General features: G+C 46.0%; 1 non-coding gene across 1 annotated transcript; it reads right to left on the bottom strand.

The window, feature by feature from the left end:
- Positions 1–12,297: 12,297 nt before the first annotated feature.
- Positions 12,298–12,391, bottom strand: TRNAI-UAU (transfer RNA isoleucine (anticodon UAU)). The gene is made up of 2 exons: positions 12,354–12,391; positions 12,298–12,333 (listed from the first exon to the last, which is right to left on the bottom strand). It is a non-coding gene; the product is annotated as a tRNA-Ile (tRNA).
- Positions 12,392–19,672: the final 7,281 nt, after the last annotated feature.

The raw sequence follows: 19,672 nt of genomic DNA, 5'->3' as shown, positions 1-19,672 counted from the left end.
TATCTACTGCATATGGAGGTGTTATCGGTCATTGTACAGGAGGAGGAGGTGAGCTGTGACATCACCTATTGTGTATTGTGGATCCTGTGTTATCTACTGTATATAGAGGTGTTATCAGTCATTGTACAGGAGGAGGAGGTGAGCTGTGATATCACCTATTGTGAATGGTGGATCCTGTGTTATCTACTGTATATAGAGGTGTTATCAGTCATTGTACAGGAGGAGGAGGTGAGCTGTGACATCACCTATTGTGAGTGGTGGATCCTGTGTTACCTACTGCATATAGAGGTGATATCAGTCATTGTACAGGAGGAGGAGGTGAGCTGTGACATCACCTATTGTGAGTGGTGGATCCTGTGTTACCTACTGCATATAGAGGTGTTATCAGTCATTGTACAGGAGGAGGGGGTGAGCTGTGACATCACCTATTGTGAATTGTGGATCCTGTGTTATCTACTGCATATGGAGGTGTTATCGGTCATTGTACAGGAGGAGGAGGTGAGCTGTGACATCACCTATTGTGTATTGTGGATCCTGTGTTATCTACTGTATATAGAGGTGTTATCAGTCATTGTACAGGAGGAGGAGGTGAGCTGTGACATCTCGTATTGTGAATGGTAGATCCTGTTACCTACTGTATAGAGGTATTATCAGTCATTGTACAGGAGGAGGAGGTGAGCTGTGACATCTCCTATTGTGAATGGTAGATCCTGTTACCTACTGTATAGAGGTATTATCAGTCATTGTACAGGAGGAGGAGGTGAGCTGTGACATCTCCTATTGTGAATGGTAGATCCTGTTACCTACTGTATAGAGGTATTATCAGTCATTGTACAGGAGGAGGAGGTGAGCTGTGACATCTCCTATTGTGAATGGTAGATCCTGTTACCTACTGTATAGAGGTGTTATCAGTCATTGTACAGGAGGAGGAGGTGAGCTGTGACATCTCCTATTGTGAATGGTAGATCCTGTTACCTACTGTATAGAGGTATTATCAGTCATTGTACAGGAGGAGGAGGTGAGCTGTGACATCTCCTATTGTGAATGGTAGATCCTGTTACCTACTGTATAGAGGTGTTATCAGTCATTGTACAGGAGGAGGAGGTGAGCTGTGACATCTCCTATTGTGAATGGTAGATCCTGTTACCTACTGTATAGAGGTATTATCAGTCATTGTACAGGAGGAGGAGGTGAGCTGTGACATCTCCTATTGTGAATGGTAGATCCTGTTACCTACTGTATAGAGGTGTTATCAGTCATTGTACAGGAGGAGGAGGTGAGCTGTGACATCTCCTATTGTGAATGGTAGATCCTGTTACCTACTGTATAGAGGTGTTATCGGCCCCTCTAATCCTGTCTGTGATCATAATACGACTTCTGAACAGTCATCTGTAAAGAACAGGACATAAGAGTCTAGTTCTAGTAATAGTAGCCAGTGTGAAAATTGCGAGATTTTTTTTTACATAAATTGTTATATGGAAAATAAAAAAAAATCAAGATGTAAAGAAACAATGGTGTTTCAGGGGAAGGTTCTCTTGGGGTTTGGTTATTGAAATATTGGAAAGCTATGCATCTAATACATCAACTGTCTTGGTGGTCTGCTCTGTGCACCCACAGTACTGCTCATGCTGCACTGATATGGGGAGGAAACCATAGATGCCCCCAAAAAATTATTATTACAGGGATCTAATTGGGTTATTTTAAAATTTGGGGGTCTGATCTGACAGAACATACTTCCTGCGGACCCCACACAGCGGAGATGCCCCTATGATATCTGTGGGGCAGATTTACCGCTGTGGACAGGAGATAAAGTGTGAGACGTTTCTGGGGCGGGGGGATTATGGTCGGGCTCCTCTAAATTCACCGCCGGTACCGCACATCTCAGTCACCGGTCGCCATGTTTCTGCGCCATAATTACAGGTTGTACCAAACATTTGCAATTCAATCCCATATGTAATAGGACATTAGGATGCAGATGAAGTTTTGTTCCCGCTGAAATCTATTTTAGCACAAGACTAATGCAATAAGCGGCTTGGATGAGGCTGCGGCAGAGGTGGGCGCCCCCCGCAGACAGAAGGGAAGAAGACCCGCGCTCGGAATATGCGCCGACTGTATTATGCCTGGGGAAAACGAGCTCTGAGCACAGCTAATCTTTCCATTAAGTGTTCCGTCCTTCCTGGAAATCCCGCTATTTATAGCCCCGGCCTCATGCATTTATAGATAATGCTTACAATATTTATTACCCTCCGACATATTGCCTCTCGCCGGACTCCATCTAACCGTGCTGTTAATTACATTTAATTAATATAAATGCACTGAAGGATCCAGAGCGGAGCAGGAGATCAGGCGGCTGATGGATAGAAACGCTCTGCAGTATCCATCACACCATGGCAACTGAGGAAACCTGGTAATATCCAAGGACCTGAGATTGTGGGATAAGGTGTTATCTGAGCATGCTCGGGTGCTAACCGGGTGCTCGAAAAATATGTGCAAGTCCCCGCGGCTGCATGGCTCCCTACTGTTTAACAGCTGCAACACATGATGCAGGGATTGCCCATTTGTTAGGTGATCCCTACATGTGGTGCCACTGTAAAACAGGGATAGGGGACTCGAACATAGTATTCGAGCAAGCTAAAGTCACTCAGCACACGAGCATGCTGAGATAACGCCTTATCCGAGCACGTCCTCTCATCACTAATTATGATATATCACAGACACACAGGAGGGAAGAGGATAGGGAATTGCATTCTGAGCAATTGTCCAATATACCTGGGACTTCTGTTCAAATCGCAGCCCAATACAGGCATCATTTACATTAGTAACGATTCATGATCTCTGCCCCTACATAATGCTGCTGTCAGATTACAGAGCAACACATTCACATAGACCTGACACATTCTCTGTAATCTATCTATTATCTATCTATCATCTATCTATCTATCTATTATCTATTATCTATCTATCTATTATCTATCTATTATCTATCTGTCATCTATTATCTATTATCTATCTATCATCTATCTATCTATCTATTATCTATTATCTATCTATCTATCTATTATCTATTATCTATCTATCTATTATCTATTATCTATCTATCTATTATCTATTATATATCTATCTATTATCTATTATCTATCTATCTATTATCTATCTATTATATATCTACCTATCTATTATCTATCTATCTATCTATCTATTATCTATCTATTATCTATCATCTATTATCTATTATCTATCTATCATCTATTATCTATTATCTATCATCTATTATCTATCTATTATCTATCTATCATCTATTATCTATCTATATATTATCTATCTATCTATCTATCTATCTATCTATCTATCTATCTATCTATATATTATCTATCTATCTATCTATCATCTATTATCTATCTATCTATTATCTATCTATCATCTATTATCTATCTATATATTATCTATCTATCTATCTATTATCTATCTATCTATCTATCTATTATCTATCTATCATCAATTATCTATCTATTATCTATCTATCTATTATCTATCTATCATCTATCTATCTATATATTATCTATCTATCTATTATCTATCTATTCACTATCTATCTATCTATCTATTATCTATTATCTATCTATCATCTAATATCTATCTATCTATTATCTATTATCTATCTATCTATCTATCTATCAATCATCTATTATCTATCTATCATCTATTATCTATCATCTATCATCTATTATCTACCTCTCTATATCCATCTATCATCTATTATCTTTCTATCTATTATCTATCTATCATCTATTATCTATCTATATATTATCTATCTATCTATCTATTATCTATCTATCTATCTATCTATCTATCTATTATCTATTATCTATCTATTATCTATCTATCATCAATTATCTATCTATTATCTATCTATCTATTATCTATCTATCATCTATTATCTATCTATATATTATCTATCTATTATCTATCTATCTATCTATCTATCTATCTATTATCTATCTATCTATAATCTATCTATTCACTATCTATCTATCTATCTATCTATCTATCTATCTATCTATTATCTATTATCTATCTATCATCTAATATCTATCTATCTATCTATCTATTATCTATCTATCTATCTATCTATCAATCATCTATTATCTATCTATCATCTACTATCTATCTCTCTATTATCTATCTATCTATCATCTATTATCTATCTCTCTATTATCTATCTATCTATTATCTATCTCTCTATTATCTATCTATCATCTATAATCTATCTATCTATCATCTAGCTATCATCTATTTTTGGCTCCATACAGGTGTATAATTTCGTTATCTGATCCCAGACTACTCCTTCCCCGCCGCCTCCATCTTGGCTGTATTCCTCCCCAGCCCGCTCCTTCCCTCCTTTCCCCATTGGGGCTAATATCCCAGATATCGGCTCCCCTGACATAGGGACAATCGCAGCCACATTACACCCACACGCTTCCATCCATGATTTCATAGTTCTAGCTGACAAACCTTTCCTTCACATCAGCTTTATTTGTGACTTATAGGAACAAATCCTGACATTTGGGCCCACATGACTAATCGATCATGTCATCAAATATTTCCTAGAATCTGTTTCTTCTAAATAACATTACTTTTATTAAGTTACACGCTGACATGTTGCTCGGTGACTTTCTATTTTATTTTAGCCATGTCAGGAACTCCATGAATTACACGTCCCAACATTTGTTTCCCATTATTCTGCCCCAGTCATTAATGTGCATCACACTGTGCGAAGAAATTACAGCCTGCGTCCCATAGAGAGGACAATGCTGCCACCTGCTGGGCACGAGGTAGAATACAGGCAGGCTAAATATATCCTACAAATGTCTGGTCATTTTCCACTTCTCAGATACTTTCAATTAACGCACCCCGTCCACTGACTCCCCAACTCCATCACCTTTCTTATTATTTATAAAAAATAGTCAAAAAGGTAAAAAAAAAAGTTGCGAATTTTTTGCTCAAAAGAGTGTCCGGCTTTTTTTTACTCCCTAAAGCCACATTCACATGATAGATATTTGTTTAGCTTTTTTTAACTTGGTATTTGTAAGCCAAAACCAGGAGAGGAACAATCAGAGAAAAAGTATAATAGAAACACGTCACCACTTCTTTGTTTATCACCCACTCCTGGTTTTGTCTTACAAATACTGATGTAAAATACTGACCAAATACTGAACGTGTGAACATGGCCTAAAAGTGCAGTACTGCCCCCCCTTCCCCCCAATAAATCAATTACTCCTTTTGTGCCTTTATTGTAATATCTAATCAGGTTTATATACAATACTTTAAAGGGTTAAATATCTTGTGACGTAACGTTAGGAGACATCAGACTGGTGGGGGTCTACAAGCAGGAGCCCCCAGTAATATTCAGGTTGAGACACACATTGCTCCATGCATTGTTCCAGAAGGGCCTAATACCGCCAATACGGCCATGGTGCCAGTCTAGTACTTTACTATAAACTGGACACAAACATATTATTGCTCCGTGTAACTTTGAGTAGCCTATGCCGCCATACTGTACCCCCAAATACCTCTGATATCATATGGCGACACACGGAGGGTTTTTCATGCTGTAATATAGAGTCACACTAGAGTATAATAGAACCGTAATACAGCAATTCTGCATGTAACATCAGGAGTAGGGATGGTCGCACCCGTGCAAGTTTGGGTTCTGGTACCAAGTTCGGTTTGGATACCAGTACTGTACCCAAGCTTGAACCTGAACCATTGGAATTAATGGTGATCAGAACATTGGAGCTGGAAAGTCTTTAAAGTTCGGGTTCGCTCATCTCTAATCAGGAGGTTATCTCAGCATCTTCCTTCAGAGGCGCACCGCTCCCCTGCCTGTCGGCTTTCTGCTTTGCTGGGGGGGGGGGGGCTGCGTTCCTGAAGTCTGACAATTTGCACTGTCCTGAACAAACTCCTCCCCGATGCTGCAAACAGAAGCAGCTTTGTCTCTGCAGCATGGAAGAGGTCCGACGGGGGATGAGGATCCATCTATCCGGCCAGCTTCAGAACGCCACGGGCCAGCTGTAAAGTATAGAGTCTGCGAGCAGTGATTGCTCTTTACTTAGGTAACTGGCCACTCTGAGACTGTAGGTTGTCCAGCATGGGCGTAACTGAACTGGGTGTAGGAGTCACAGTCGCATGAAGGCCCTGGAGTCTAGGGCCCCAAAAAGTCCTTGGCCCAAATAAGACGAGTAATACTATTAAAAACAAGGCAAAACTTGGGGGGCCCCACTGTAGGGATTGTATTGGAGCCCACAAGCTTCAAGTTACGCAACTGGTGCCCAGCAGCGAGGTGGACACTATGGAATTAAAAATCCCTCTAACTGGGAATTGGTTAAGAGGTAAATTGCAAAGTTGCTTATTTTGACAAGCACTATGCAATTTTATCCCTTTAAGAACTGGAGGCAACCCCTTTAATTCTATGTGGCATATCTTCAATGGCACTATACCCCGTCAGTGTTAAAGTACTCACAAGTTGGGGGAACCCAGTGTCGAACCAACCATGCCTTGGCGTCTGCTGACTTCTCGACATCAACCATACCAGCACGGTAGACGTCTGGCTGGATTAGTAAAAAAACGGGCTCACGAGCTGAGCCTGCTCCATCCCTGACAGATACCAGTCACTTTGCACAGCAGATATCCACCACTCACAGCTGTGATTGGGGCTCGAACTGATTGACGCAGTTCAATCCCTTAGATGCTTTCAGGAACAGTGACCATAGCATCTAATCGGTGGAATGCGGGAGAGGTGTTGTTGGCACACCTGCAGGATTTACGGCTGCTAGCCAGCCTGAGTACATGTGGGGGTTGCCTTGTGGCTAGGGAATTCCCACATGTAAATCAAGCTGTCTGTCAGCTGTAATTCATCCAGCTGAGGCAAGGAAAACTAAATCTCCGAGCACTAACAAATACTTGGAGACCACCTGAGCAACGAGTACACTCGCTCATCACTACTCAGCACCCAAAGAATAACCTTGGAGAGAACGTGAAACATCACAAAGAGGACGGAGCAGGAACTTGACCACCTGCCACACGCACCGTAAAGACCCTTCTATTCTTGTCAACCGCGGCCACTGCACAACTGCCAATCGGCAAAATACAAAACCGGCCGAAGAACATTCATGTGCGCAGAGCGATCACTGATGGTTCTGTGCTAATGGAATATCATCGTTATCGGCAGCACATCTCCCGCTCACATGTGCTGCCGATAATGATGATTTTAATGCGGACATGAATGATCCAATCACCCAAAGGACGTGTGTTTTACTCATTTGTTGAGTGATTTTCGGCATGTTTATACAATCTGATAATCGGGGATTGAGCGGTCTAAAGCCCATGTTGTCTTAATGGGTCCAAACATTCCTGATGCCGAGAGGAGGAAAGGTGATAAGAAAATGGGGAGAGAACATGACTATACTAAACCTTAGGGACAGGGGTATAACAATCGCGATCGCAGAGGGTCGGTGCAGGAGAGGGTCCCGCTGACGCCAGCGCCTATTTCAGCTGGATGAGCGTCCGAGGACGCACATCCAGTTGAAGTGTATTGTGACGCAGAGACCCGCCGTTCCCTGAACTGTAATTCATGCGGCCGGCCAGCTTATGTCAACATGTCTGTCATAGCGCAGAGCAGTGTCATCATACACCACCCATGGCTGGCACACCGAAGAGGACACTGTGCATCGTGGGAGCGGAGGACGGTAAGAAGGATTGGACAAAGTTATAGGATGGGGAGATATTATACCAGATAGCTGCCCATGATGGGGGACATTATACCAAGTTTGGGGACACTTGTACAGAAAAGGTCCAGGATGGGGGACATTATTACAGAAAGGGGCCAGGACAGGAGCCATCATTACAGAAGGATCTTCATAGGATCTAGAAAGCTACAAGGGCCCATATATCTAACCAACATGAAGGTGGAGGCCCAAGTTCACATTTCGCATCAGGGCCCATGGGTCTCTAGTTACACCACTGTCTAGAGAAGAGCTTGCCTCGATAACTAACTTTACGAAACACCCCCACCGGTCAGTCAGCACCATGCTCATCTGGTTCAGATGCATTTTATTTCCAGAATAAAATGGCATTATAGAACAATCGCACAGGGCGAATTGTTGCCATCGGACAACAGGACTGATAGACTTATCAGATCTACATAAGCCATCTGCAAGCTGCTTCCCCACGTTCACCTACAACTCCCATCACTGTTCTGCCACGCAGGAACATGGAATTTTCTATCTAAATGTAATGCATCTATCAAGAAAAAAAAAGAAGATAAAAGTAATAATAAAGAAATGATCTGTCTAGATCAGACCTGTTCCGGTACGGCTCACAGACCGAGCAGGCTGCACCATGCCCTCGCCTGTATGCCCTCGCCTGTATGCCCTCGCCTGTATGCCCTCGCCTGTATGCCCTCGCCTGTATGCCCTCGCCTGTATGCCCTCGCCTGTCCGCCGTCTCCACTTGTCTCACTGCTCTCTGCAGCCTCAATCACCAATCAGCATGTGAGACTGAGGCAGCAGAACTGATGACGTTATTACATCACGGCTACTGTGCAATCAGTGCATCGGACACCTGAGAAGAGCGTCGGGGAAAGAGAAGCGAGGCGTGCGTGTTTTTTTTTTCATATGGGCATGGAATGTGTGCATGTATATAGAGAGCTATGTGGTGGCTCACACTGTACATAGGAGCCTATGTGGAGGCTCACACAGAATATAGGGGGCTATGTGGAGGCTCACACTGTCTATAGGAGGCTATGTGGAGGCTCACACTGTATATAGGAGGCTATGTGGAGGCTCACACAGTATATAGGGGGCTATGTGGAGGCTCACACAGTATATAAGGGGCTATGTGGAGGCTCACACTGTATATAGGAGGCTATGTGGAGGCTCACACAGTATATAGGGGGCTATGTGGAGGCTCACACAGTAAATAAGGGGCTATGTGGAGGCTCACACAGAATATATGAGGCTTTGTGGGGGGCTCACACTGTATATAGGAGGCTATGTGGAGGTTCACTTTGTATATAGGATGCTATGTGTGGGCTCATACTGTATATGGGAGGCTATGTGTGGGCTCATACTGTATATACTGTAGAAGGCTATGTGGAGGCTCACACAGTATATAGGAGGCTATGTGGAGGTTCACATTGTATATTGAATGCTATGTGTGGGCTCATACTGTATATAGGAGGCTATGTGGAGGCTCACACTGTATATTGGGGGCTATATGGAGGTTCACACTGTATATAAGGGGCTATGTGGAGGCTCACACAGTATATAAGGGGCCATGTGGAGGCTCACACAGTATAAAGGAGCCTATGTGGAGGCTCACACAGAATATAGTGGGCTATGTGGAGGCTCACACTGTATATAGGAGGCTATGTGGAGGCTCACACAGTATATAGGAGGCTATGTGGAGGCTCACACAGTATATAGGGGGCTATGTGGAGGCTCACACAGTATATAGGAGCCTATGTGGAGGCTCACACTGTATATAGGAGGCTATGTGGAGGCTCACACTGTATATAGGGGGCTATGTGGAGGCTCACACTGTATATAGGAGGCTATGTGGAGGCTCACACAGTATATAGGGGGCTATGTGGAGGCTCACACAGTATATAGGGGCTATGTGGAGGCTCACACAGAATATATTATTATTATTATTATTATACATTTTTATAGCGCCATTTATTCCATGGCGCTTTACATGTGAATACGGGGCAAATATAGACAAATACATTAAACATGAGCAGATAACAAGGCACACAAGTACATAAGGAGGGAGGACCCTGCCATGAGGCTTTGTGGGGGGCTCACACTGTATATAGGAGGCTATGTATATAGGAGGCTATGTGGAGGTTCACATTGTATATAGGATGCTATGTGGGGGCTCATACTGTATATAGGAGGCTATGTATGGGCTCATACTGTATATAGGATGCTATATGGGGGTTCATACTGTATATAGGATGCTATGTGTGGGCTCATACTGTATATAGGAGGCTATGTGTGGGCTCATACTGTATATACTGTAGGAGGCTATGTGGAGGCTCACACAGTATATAGGAGGCTATGTGGAGGTTCACATTGTATATTGAATGCTATGTGTGGGCTCATACTGTATATAGGAGGCTATGTGGAGGCTCACACTGTATATTGGGGGCTATATGGAGGTTCACACTGTATATAAGGGGCTATGTGGAGGCTCACACAGTATATAAGGGGCCATGTGGAGGCTCACACAGTATAAAGGAGCCTATGTGGAGGCTCACACAGAATATAGTGGGCTATGTGGAGGCTCACACTGTAAATAGGAGGCTATGTGGAGGCTCACACAGTATATAGGAGGCTATGTGGAGGCTCACACAGTATATAGGGGGCTATGTGGAGGCTCACACAGTATATAGGAGCCTATGTGGAGGCTCACACTGTATATAGGAGGCTATGTGGAGGCTCACACTGTATATAGGGGGCTATGTGGAGGCTCACACTGTATATAGGAGGCTATGTGGAGGCTCACACAGTATATAGGGGGCTATGTGGAGGCTCACACAGTATATAGGGGCTATGTGGAGGCTCACACAGAATATATGAGGCTTTGTGGGGGGCTCACACTGTATATAGGAGGCTATGTATATAGGAGGCTATGTGGAGGTTCACATTGTATATAGGATGCTATGTGGGGGCTCATACTGTATATAGGAGGCTATGTATGGGCTCATACTGTATATAGGATGCTATATGGGGGTTCATACTGTATATAGGATGCTATGTGTGGGCTCATACTGTATATAGGAGGCTATGTGTGGGCTCATACTGTATATACTGTAGGAGGCTATGTGGAGGCTCACACAGTATATAGGAGGCTATGTGGAGGTTCACATTGTATATTGAATGCTATGTGTGGGCTCATACTGTATATAGGAGGCTATGTGGAGGTTCACACTGTATATTGGGGCTATATGGAGGTTCACACTGTATATAAGGGACTATGTGGATGCTCACATTGTATATAGGGGCTACGTGGAGGCTACCACTGTAAAATAGTGGGGTATGAGGAGGCTCACACAGTATATAGGAGGCTATGTGGAGGCTCACACAGTATATAGGAGGCTATGTGGAGGCTCACACTATATATAGTAGGCTATGTGTGCGCTCATACTATATATAGGAGTTTATGTGTGGGCTTACACCGTATAGTGGAGGCTATGTGTAGGCTCCCACTGTATACAGGGGGCTTTGTGGATGATTCCACTGTATATAGGGGCTACATGTAGGCTCACACTGTCTATAGGAGGCTATGTGGATGATTACACTGTATATAGGAGGCTACGTGGTGGCTAACACTGTATATAGGGGGCTATGGAGATGCTCACACTGTATATGGGAGCTCTGCGGCCTAACACTGTATATATGGGGGGCTGTGTGTGGGCTCTTACAGTAGATAGGGGGCTGTGTGGGGGCTCATATGGTATATAGGGGGATTTCAGCATAACTAATTCTGCTCAATATTAAGTGATACAATTAAAATTGTTTTATATTAATATTAATTGTATCACTTAATATTGAGCGGAATTAGTTATGCTGAAATCCCCCTATATACCATATGAGCCCCCACACAGCTCCCTATCTACTGTAAGAGCCCACAATATTAATATTAACATATTAATTAAAATTGCTTTATATTAACATTAATGTTAAGTAATATGTTAATATTAATAATGAGTAGGATTACTTTCAGCCTATTGGTTCGGCCTCCACAATACTCACGGTCTCTCATGTTTCCTCTCCTGAAAATTAATTGTCCAGCCTATGTCTAGATACATAGAAAAAAATGAAATTAAATAAATGCAAATTAAAAAGCAAAATTAATAATAATAAAAAAATAATCTAGATAGAAAAAAATGAAATAAAAAATAAAATATGAAATGGAGATAAAAATAATAATAAGAAAAATCCATCTATCTGTATAGATAAAAAAAACCTAAAGATAATTATAACTAAAAATTATCTATCAACCCATCTATTTATCTGTCTGTCCTTCTATTTATCTGTAAAGATAGAAAAAATAAAGTTATATATATTAAATTAAAAATAATGATAAATAAATCCCTCTACTAGATATATTATCCATACTATCTAATCGCCTATGGAATGATTCCTGCAGAATCTGCCGTGTAATAATCTCCCCTGGTGTCCGTGGATCACACACAGTAATTAGACACAATAATTTATAAATCAGAAAAAGTTCTGCTCCAGGTGAGGCTCGAACTCACAACCTCGGCATTGCTCTGCATTGTACTGCTGTATAAGTACCGCGCGCTAACCGATTGCGCCACTGGAGCTCTGGCTTGTCTGCCTGCAGAACGCTCCATCAGCCTTCTCAGAGGGCGGGCCGATGACGTCACAGGGCACGCCCGCTCTCTGTGCTCTCAGTCCCATGTCCGCCTGCAGCCCCGAGGTTCCCGCAGAAGTCAGTGAGTGCGCGCGGCCGGCCCCGCTCTGTGCGGCTCATACACTGCGGATTTGGCATTGCTGCACTGACCTCTAGCGGCGGGTCGGCATATTGCAATAATAAAATGTCAGCTTTTCGCCCACTGATGACAGCGGCTGTGTGCAGATACAGTGCCAGGCAGGATGCCCGGAACCAGCAAGCCACAAAATAGCCCACAACAGGACGCCAGCTACAAAACGCTACCTGACTAGTCACTCCTCCCCCCATAACACTGTCACAGGAGCCCCCATATCTGTCTCAGTTACAGGAGCCCCCATAACTCTGCCAGATACAGGAGCCCCCATAACACTGCCAGTCTGAGGAGCCCCCTAACACTCATAGTCACAGGAGCCCCCATAACTCTGCCAGATACAGGAGCCCCCATAACTCTGCCAGTCACAGGAGCCCCCATAACACTGTCAGTCACAGGAGCCCCCATAACAGTCTCAGTTACAGGAGCCCCCATAACACTGTCAGTCTGATGAGCCCCCTAACACTCATAGTCACAGGAGCCCCCATAGCAATGCCAGTCACAGGAGCCCCCATAACACTGTCAGTCACAGGAGCCCCCATAACACTGCCAGTCACAGGAGCCCCCATAACACTGTCAGTCACAGGAGCCCCCATAACACTGTCAGTCACAGGAGCCCCCATAACACTGCCAGTCAGAGGAGCCCCCTAACACTGCCAGTCACAGGAGCCCCCATAACACTGCCAGTCAGAGGAGCCCCCTAACACTGCCAGATACAGGAGCCCCCATAACACTGCCAGTCTGAGGAGCCCCCTAACACTCATAGTCACAGGAGCCCCCATAACTCTGCCAGATACAGGAGCCCCCATAACTCTGCCAGTCACAGGAGCCCCCATAACACTGTCAGTCACAGGAGCCCCCATAACAGTCTCAGTTACAGGAGCCCCCATAACACTGTCAGTCTGATGAGCCCCCTAACACTCATAGTCACAGGAGCCCCCATAGCAATGCCAGTCACAGGAGCCCCCATAACACTGTCAGTCACAGGAGCCCCCATAACACTGCCAGTCACAGGAGCCCCCATAACACTGTCAGTCACAGGAGCCCCCATAACACTGTCAGTCACAGGAGCCCCCATAACACTGCCAGTCAGAGGAGCCCCCTAACACTGCCAGTCACAGGAGCCCCCATAACACTGCCAGTCAGAGGAGCCCCCTAACACTCATAGTCACAGGAGCCCCCATAACTCTGCCAGTCACAGGAGCCCCCATAACACTGTCAGTCACAGGAGCCCCCATAACTCTGCCAGATACAGGAGCCCCCATAACACTGCCAGTCTGAGGAGCCCCCTAACACTCATAGTCACAGGAGCCCCCATAACTCTGCCAGATACAGGAGCCCCCATAACTCTGCCAGATACAGGAGCCCCCATAACTCTGCCAGATACAGGAGCCCCCATAACACTGCCAGTCTGAGGAGCCCCCTAACACTCATAGTCACAGGAGCCCCCATAACTCTGCCAGATACAGGAGCCCCCATAACTCTGCCAGATACAGGAGCCCCCATAACTCTGCCAGATACAGGAGCCCCATAACACTGTCAGTCAGAGGAGCCCCCATAACACTCATAGTCACAGGAGCCCCCATAACTCTGCCAGTCACAGGAGCCCCCATAACACTGTCAGTCACAGGAGCCCCCATAACAGTCTCAGTTACAGGAGGCCCCATAACACTGTCAGTCTGATGAGCCCCCTAACACTCATAGTCACAGGAGCCCCCATAGCAATGCCAGTCACAGGAGCCCCCATAACACTGTCAGTCACAGGAGCCCCCATAACACTGTCAGTCACAGGAGCCCCCATAACACTGCCAGTCACAGGAGCCCCCATAACACTGTCAGTCTGATGAGCCCCCTAACACTCATAGTCACAGGAGCCCCCATAGCAATGCCAGTCACAGGAGCCCCCATAACACTGTCAGTCACAGGAGCCCCCATAACACTGTCAGTCACAGGAGCCCCCATAACACTGCCAGTCTAATGAGCCCCCATAACACTGTCAGTCACAGGAGCCCCCATAACACTGCCAGTCTGATGAGCCCCCTAACACTCATAGTCACAGGAGCCCCCATAGCAATGCCAGTCACAGGAGCCCCCATAACACTCAGTCACAGGAGCCCCCATAACACTTAGTCACAGGAGCCCCCATTACACTGTCAGTCACAGGAGCCCCCATAACACTGCCAGTCACAGGAGCCCCCATAACACTGTCAGTCACAGGAGCCCCCATAACAGTCTCAGTTACAGGAGGCCCCATAACACTGTCAGTCTGATGAGCCCCCTAACACTCATAGTCACAGGAGCCCCCATAGCAATGCCAGTCACAGGAGCCCCCATAACACTGTCAGTCACAGGAGCCCCCATAACACTGTCAGTCACAGGAGCCCCCATAACACTGCCAGTCACAGGAGCCCCCATAACACTGTCAGTCTGATGAGCCCCCTAACACTCATAGTCACAGGAGCCCCCATAGCAATGCCAGTCACAGGAGCCCCCATAACACTGTCAGTCACAGGAGCCCCCATAACACTGTCAGTCACAGGAGCCCCCATTACACTGCCAGTCTAATGAGCCCCCATAACACTGTCAGTCACAGGAGCCCCCATAACACTGCCAGTCTGATGAGCCCCCTAACACTCATAGTCACAGGAGCCCCCATAGCAATGCCAGTCACAGGAGCCCCCATAACACTCAGTCACAGGAGCCCCCATAACACTTAGTCACAGGAGCCCCCATTACACTGTCAGTCACAGGAGCCCCCATAACACTGCCAGTAACAGGAGCCCCCATAACACTGTCAGTCACAGGAGCCCCCATAACAGTCTCAGTTACAGGAGCCCCCATAGCACTGCCAGTCACAGGAGCCCCCATAACACTGTCAGTCACAGGAGCCCCCATAACACTGCCAGTCACAGGAGCCCCCATAACACTGTCAGTCACAGGAGCCCGCATAACACTGTCAGTCACAGGAGCCCCCATAACACTGTCAGTTACAGGAGCCCCCATAACACTGCCAGTCACAGGAGCCCCCATAACAGTCTCAGTTACAGGAGCCCCCATAACTCTGCCAAATACCGGAGCCCCATAATACTGCCAGTCAGAGGAGCCCCCTAACAATCATAGTCACAGAAGCCCCCATAACACTGTCAGTCACAGGAGCCCCCATAACACTGTCAGTCACAGGAGCCCCCATAACAGTCTCAGTTACAGGAGCCCCCATAACACTGCCAGTCACAGGGAGCCCCCATAACACTGTCAATCACAGGAGCCCCCATAACTCTGCCAGTCACATGACCCCCTTAATACTGAAACAGGAGGAGTCTCCCCTAACGCTACATACCACACGTCATATGATCTGTCATATTACACGTCAGGTGACCCACAAAATCTAAAATGCCCAGGGCCTTCCTTCGCTACCCTTTATCTGCCCCCGGCCAGATGTGTCTGCCAACTGCTTGTTCCATGCTCCCATGAAAAACGCATGCGCATGCATGTCCAGCAGGGGGTGCTATATGCGCAGGTGGTATATGGATGCCTCCACTACTGAGCTGCAGTGGTTTACAGACTCCATCTGGACACAGCACAGGAAGCAGATAGGGCAGGGAAAGCACAACTTTCACTAGGCTGTGTCATCAGTTTATGATCTGTTCCACCTCCCATTAAGAGAATGTGGGCTGTTTTAGTGCTGCATCCATTTCTCTGCAGGGGCCATTATACAGTGTAAATACTAATGTGGGGGCCATTATACAGTTTGGGGGATACTGTGGAGGCCATGATTCAGTGGGCGGACTCCTCATACATTATACAGACATCTGTGGGGGGTCTTCATAAAGTATGGGAGCTGTTATACAGCATGGGAGCTAATGTGGGGGCCATGATACAGTTTGAGAGATAGTGTGGGAACTACTGTGGAGGTCAGTATATATTGTGAGGGCTTCTGTGGGGCACATAATACTATGTTTTAGGGAAGCAGTGGGATTTCATACTGTATATAGTGGAGTTGTGGGACCATCATACTGTTTATAAGGGAGCTGTGGGACCATCATACTGTATATAGTGGACCTATGGGTCCATCATACTTTATATAGTGGAGCTATGGGTCCATCATACTGTATAGTGGAGCTATGGGTCCATCATACTGTATAGTGGAGCTATGGGTCCATCATACTGTATAATGGAGCTATGGGTCCATCATACTGTATAGTGGAGCTATGGGTCCATCATACTGTATAGTGGAGCTATGGGTCCATCATACTGTATAGTGGAGCTATGGGTCCATCATACTGTATAGTGGAGCTATGGGTCCATCATACTGTATAGTGGAGCTATGGGTCCATCATACTGTATAGTGGAGCTATGGGTCCATCATACTGTATATAGTGGAGCTATGGGTCCATCATACTGTATGTAGTAGAGCTATGGGACCATCACACTGTATATAGTGGAGCTTTGGGACTATCATACTGTATATAGTGGAGCTGTGCGACCATCATACTGTATGTAGTAGAGCTATGGGTCCATCATACTGTATATAGGGGAGTTGTGGGACCATCATACTGTATATAGTGGAGCTATGGGACCATCATACTGAATATAGTGGAGCTATGGGTCCATCATACTGTATAGTGGAGCTATGGGTCCATCATACTGTATAGTGGAGCTATGGGTCCATCATACTGTATAGTGGAGCTATGGGTCCATCATACTGTATAGTGGAGCTATGGGTCCATCATACTGTATATAGTGGAGCTATGGGTCCATCATACTGTATGTAGTAGAGCTATGGGACCATCACACTGTATATAGTGGAGCTTTGGGACTATCATACTGTATATAGTGGAGCTGTGCGACCATCATACTGTATGTAGTAGAGCTATGGGTCCATCACACTGTATATAGGGGAGTTGTGGGACCATCATACTGTATATAGTGGAGCTGTGGGACCATCATACTGAATATAGTGGAACTGTGGGACTATCATACTGAATATAGTGGAGCTGTGGGACCATCACACTGTATATAGTGGAGCTGTGGGACCATCATACTGAATATAGTGGAGCTGTGGGACCATCATACTGAATATAGTGGAGCTATGGGTCCATCACACTGTGTATAGCGGAGCTATGGGTCCATCACACTGTATATAGTGGAGCTGTGGGACCATCATACTGAATATAGTGGAGCTATGGGTCCATCACACTGTGTATAGCGGAGCTATGGGTCCATCACACTGTATATAGTGGAGCTGTGGGACCATCATACTGAATATAGTGGAGCTGTGGGACTATCATACTGAATATAGTGGAGCTATGGGTCCATCACACTGTGTATAGTGGAGCTGTGGGACCATCATACTGAATATAGTGGAGCTGTGGGACCATCATACTGAATATAGTGGAACTGTGGGACTATCATACTGAATATAGTGGAGCTGTGGGACCATCACACTGTATATAGTGGAGCTGTGGGACTATCATACTGAATATAGTGGAGCTGTGGGACCATCATACTGAATATAGTGGAGCTATGGGTCCATCACACTGTGTATAGCGGAGCTATGGGTCCATCACACTGTATATAGTGGAGCTGTGGGACCATCATACTGAATATAGTGGAGCTGTGGGACTATCATACTGAATATAGTGGAGCTGTGGGACTATCATACTGAATATAATATAGAATAGTTTGCGTGTCTGCGGGCCTGGGCTTTGACTTGCAGAACCTTTTCATCAATTGTTTTACGTTGGGCCTGGCGTTCTTTGTCCTCCTCCTCCCATTTAAGGGCTATTTGCTGCTGGTATTCCCCCCAGATAAGGACTTCCACTTTCTCACCCTCTTTTTGTTCTTCCCCTGGGAACCCGATTAAGTCTGTTCCAGGGTTTACCCAGCGGTATACCATTCTCTCAGCATATGCTTTCCCCGGAGGAATGGTGGGTTGGAGCGGAGCCCCCAGGCGGCCCTCTATGCCCAAAGACTGGTCCCAGTCCTGAAGGGTACGAACCCGGCCGGGGCCCACTAGGAGTTCCTCGGCTACCAGGGCAGGGTCGGTGACAGTACCAGCTTGTGTCGGCCCGCCCGGTGTCGGCCGTCTGCTCTGCTGAGATCAGGGGCCGCTGGATAGAACACTGCTCCACCAGCTTCACCTTCAACGCCGCTTTCCATCTGGACACGGTAGTTAACTGCATCCGCAGGAGTTGGTTGGTGAGCTCCTCCACTTCAGCTCCCAGGAACTCTGGGACCTCTGATGACGGCTGGCTGTGGCTTCCATCCTATTTGCTGGGGGAGCCCTCGGCTTCCACCCCATGCTCCGGGTCATTGCCACTCGCCATCTTGTCATCCTGGTCCTTCCTTGTCCCCCAGTCCGGTTCCCGCTCTCTCCTTCGTGGGCAGAGCTTCTTTTTTTTCTTTGTCCCGCCATCCAGGATCATGAGACAGATCTCACTTGCTGACTGACATGTTCTTAGGGTACAGAAATACTTAGATTGGGCAGCCATGACTTTCGTGCCCTGCCCTGGTGCCGCCCATGATGACACACCCCCAGCGCACCGTGTGGCACAGCAATGGCGACAAATTAACAGTTCAACACAGTCTCTGGTGCACAGGAACCAGTTTGCTGGGTCGGTCCATCCTGTTCATGACGCCAAAATGGAGCGCCTGCCAGGGCCATGGGTTACTCGCTACCCGGTCGGCAAAGTTCTTAAAGGGGATGTGTCATGGCAGCGGTGAACTCGGTCCGTGGCCCTGGGCATCTAATAAATTTGAGGGAGATAAAGTGTAGTGGGGAAATTAAGTCTAATATTCGTGACGCCACCTGTGGTACTCGGCCAGGGATGGCAGACGCTGCTTAAAGGGAGCCGCTGGGGCTGACGGTAATGCAGCTTAGATGGTTTCGCTCCCCACAGGTGGAGCGGAGGCCCCAGGGCCACCAGGACAGTCTAAGAGGGGTTGTAGATGTTGAGATGCAGGAAAGAATTGGAGGACACAGGGTTGCAGTCTCTTTACTTTTTACTGGTGAAGTTCAGGTACACAGATTACAGGTGATCTTTGGAATCTGGGCAGCCTGGAAACGGTTCGGAATCCCCCTAGCCAGGTGGGGTTGGAAGC

The sequence above is a fragment of the Ranitomeya imitator genome, chromosome 5, assembly GCF_032444005.1.
Source record: "Ranitomeya imitator isolate aRanImi1 chromosome 5, aRanImi1.pri, whole genome shotgun sequence".
Lineage (NCBI taxonomy): Eukaryota > Metazoa > Chordata > Amphibia > Anura > Dendrobatidae > Ranitomeya > Ranitomeya imitator.
The sequence above is the reverse complement of the archived record's forward strand: the minus strand, read 5'-3'. Positions and strand labels throughout refer to the sequence as shown.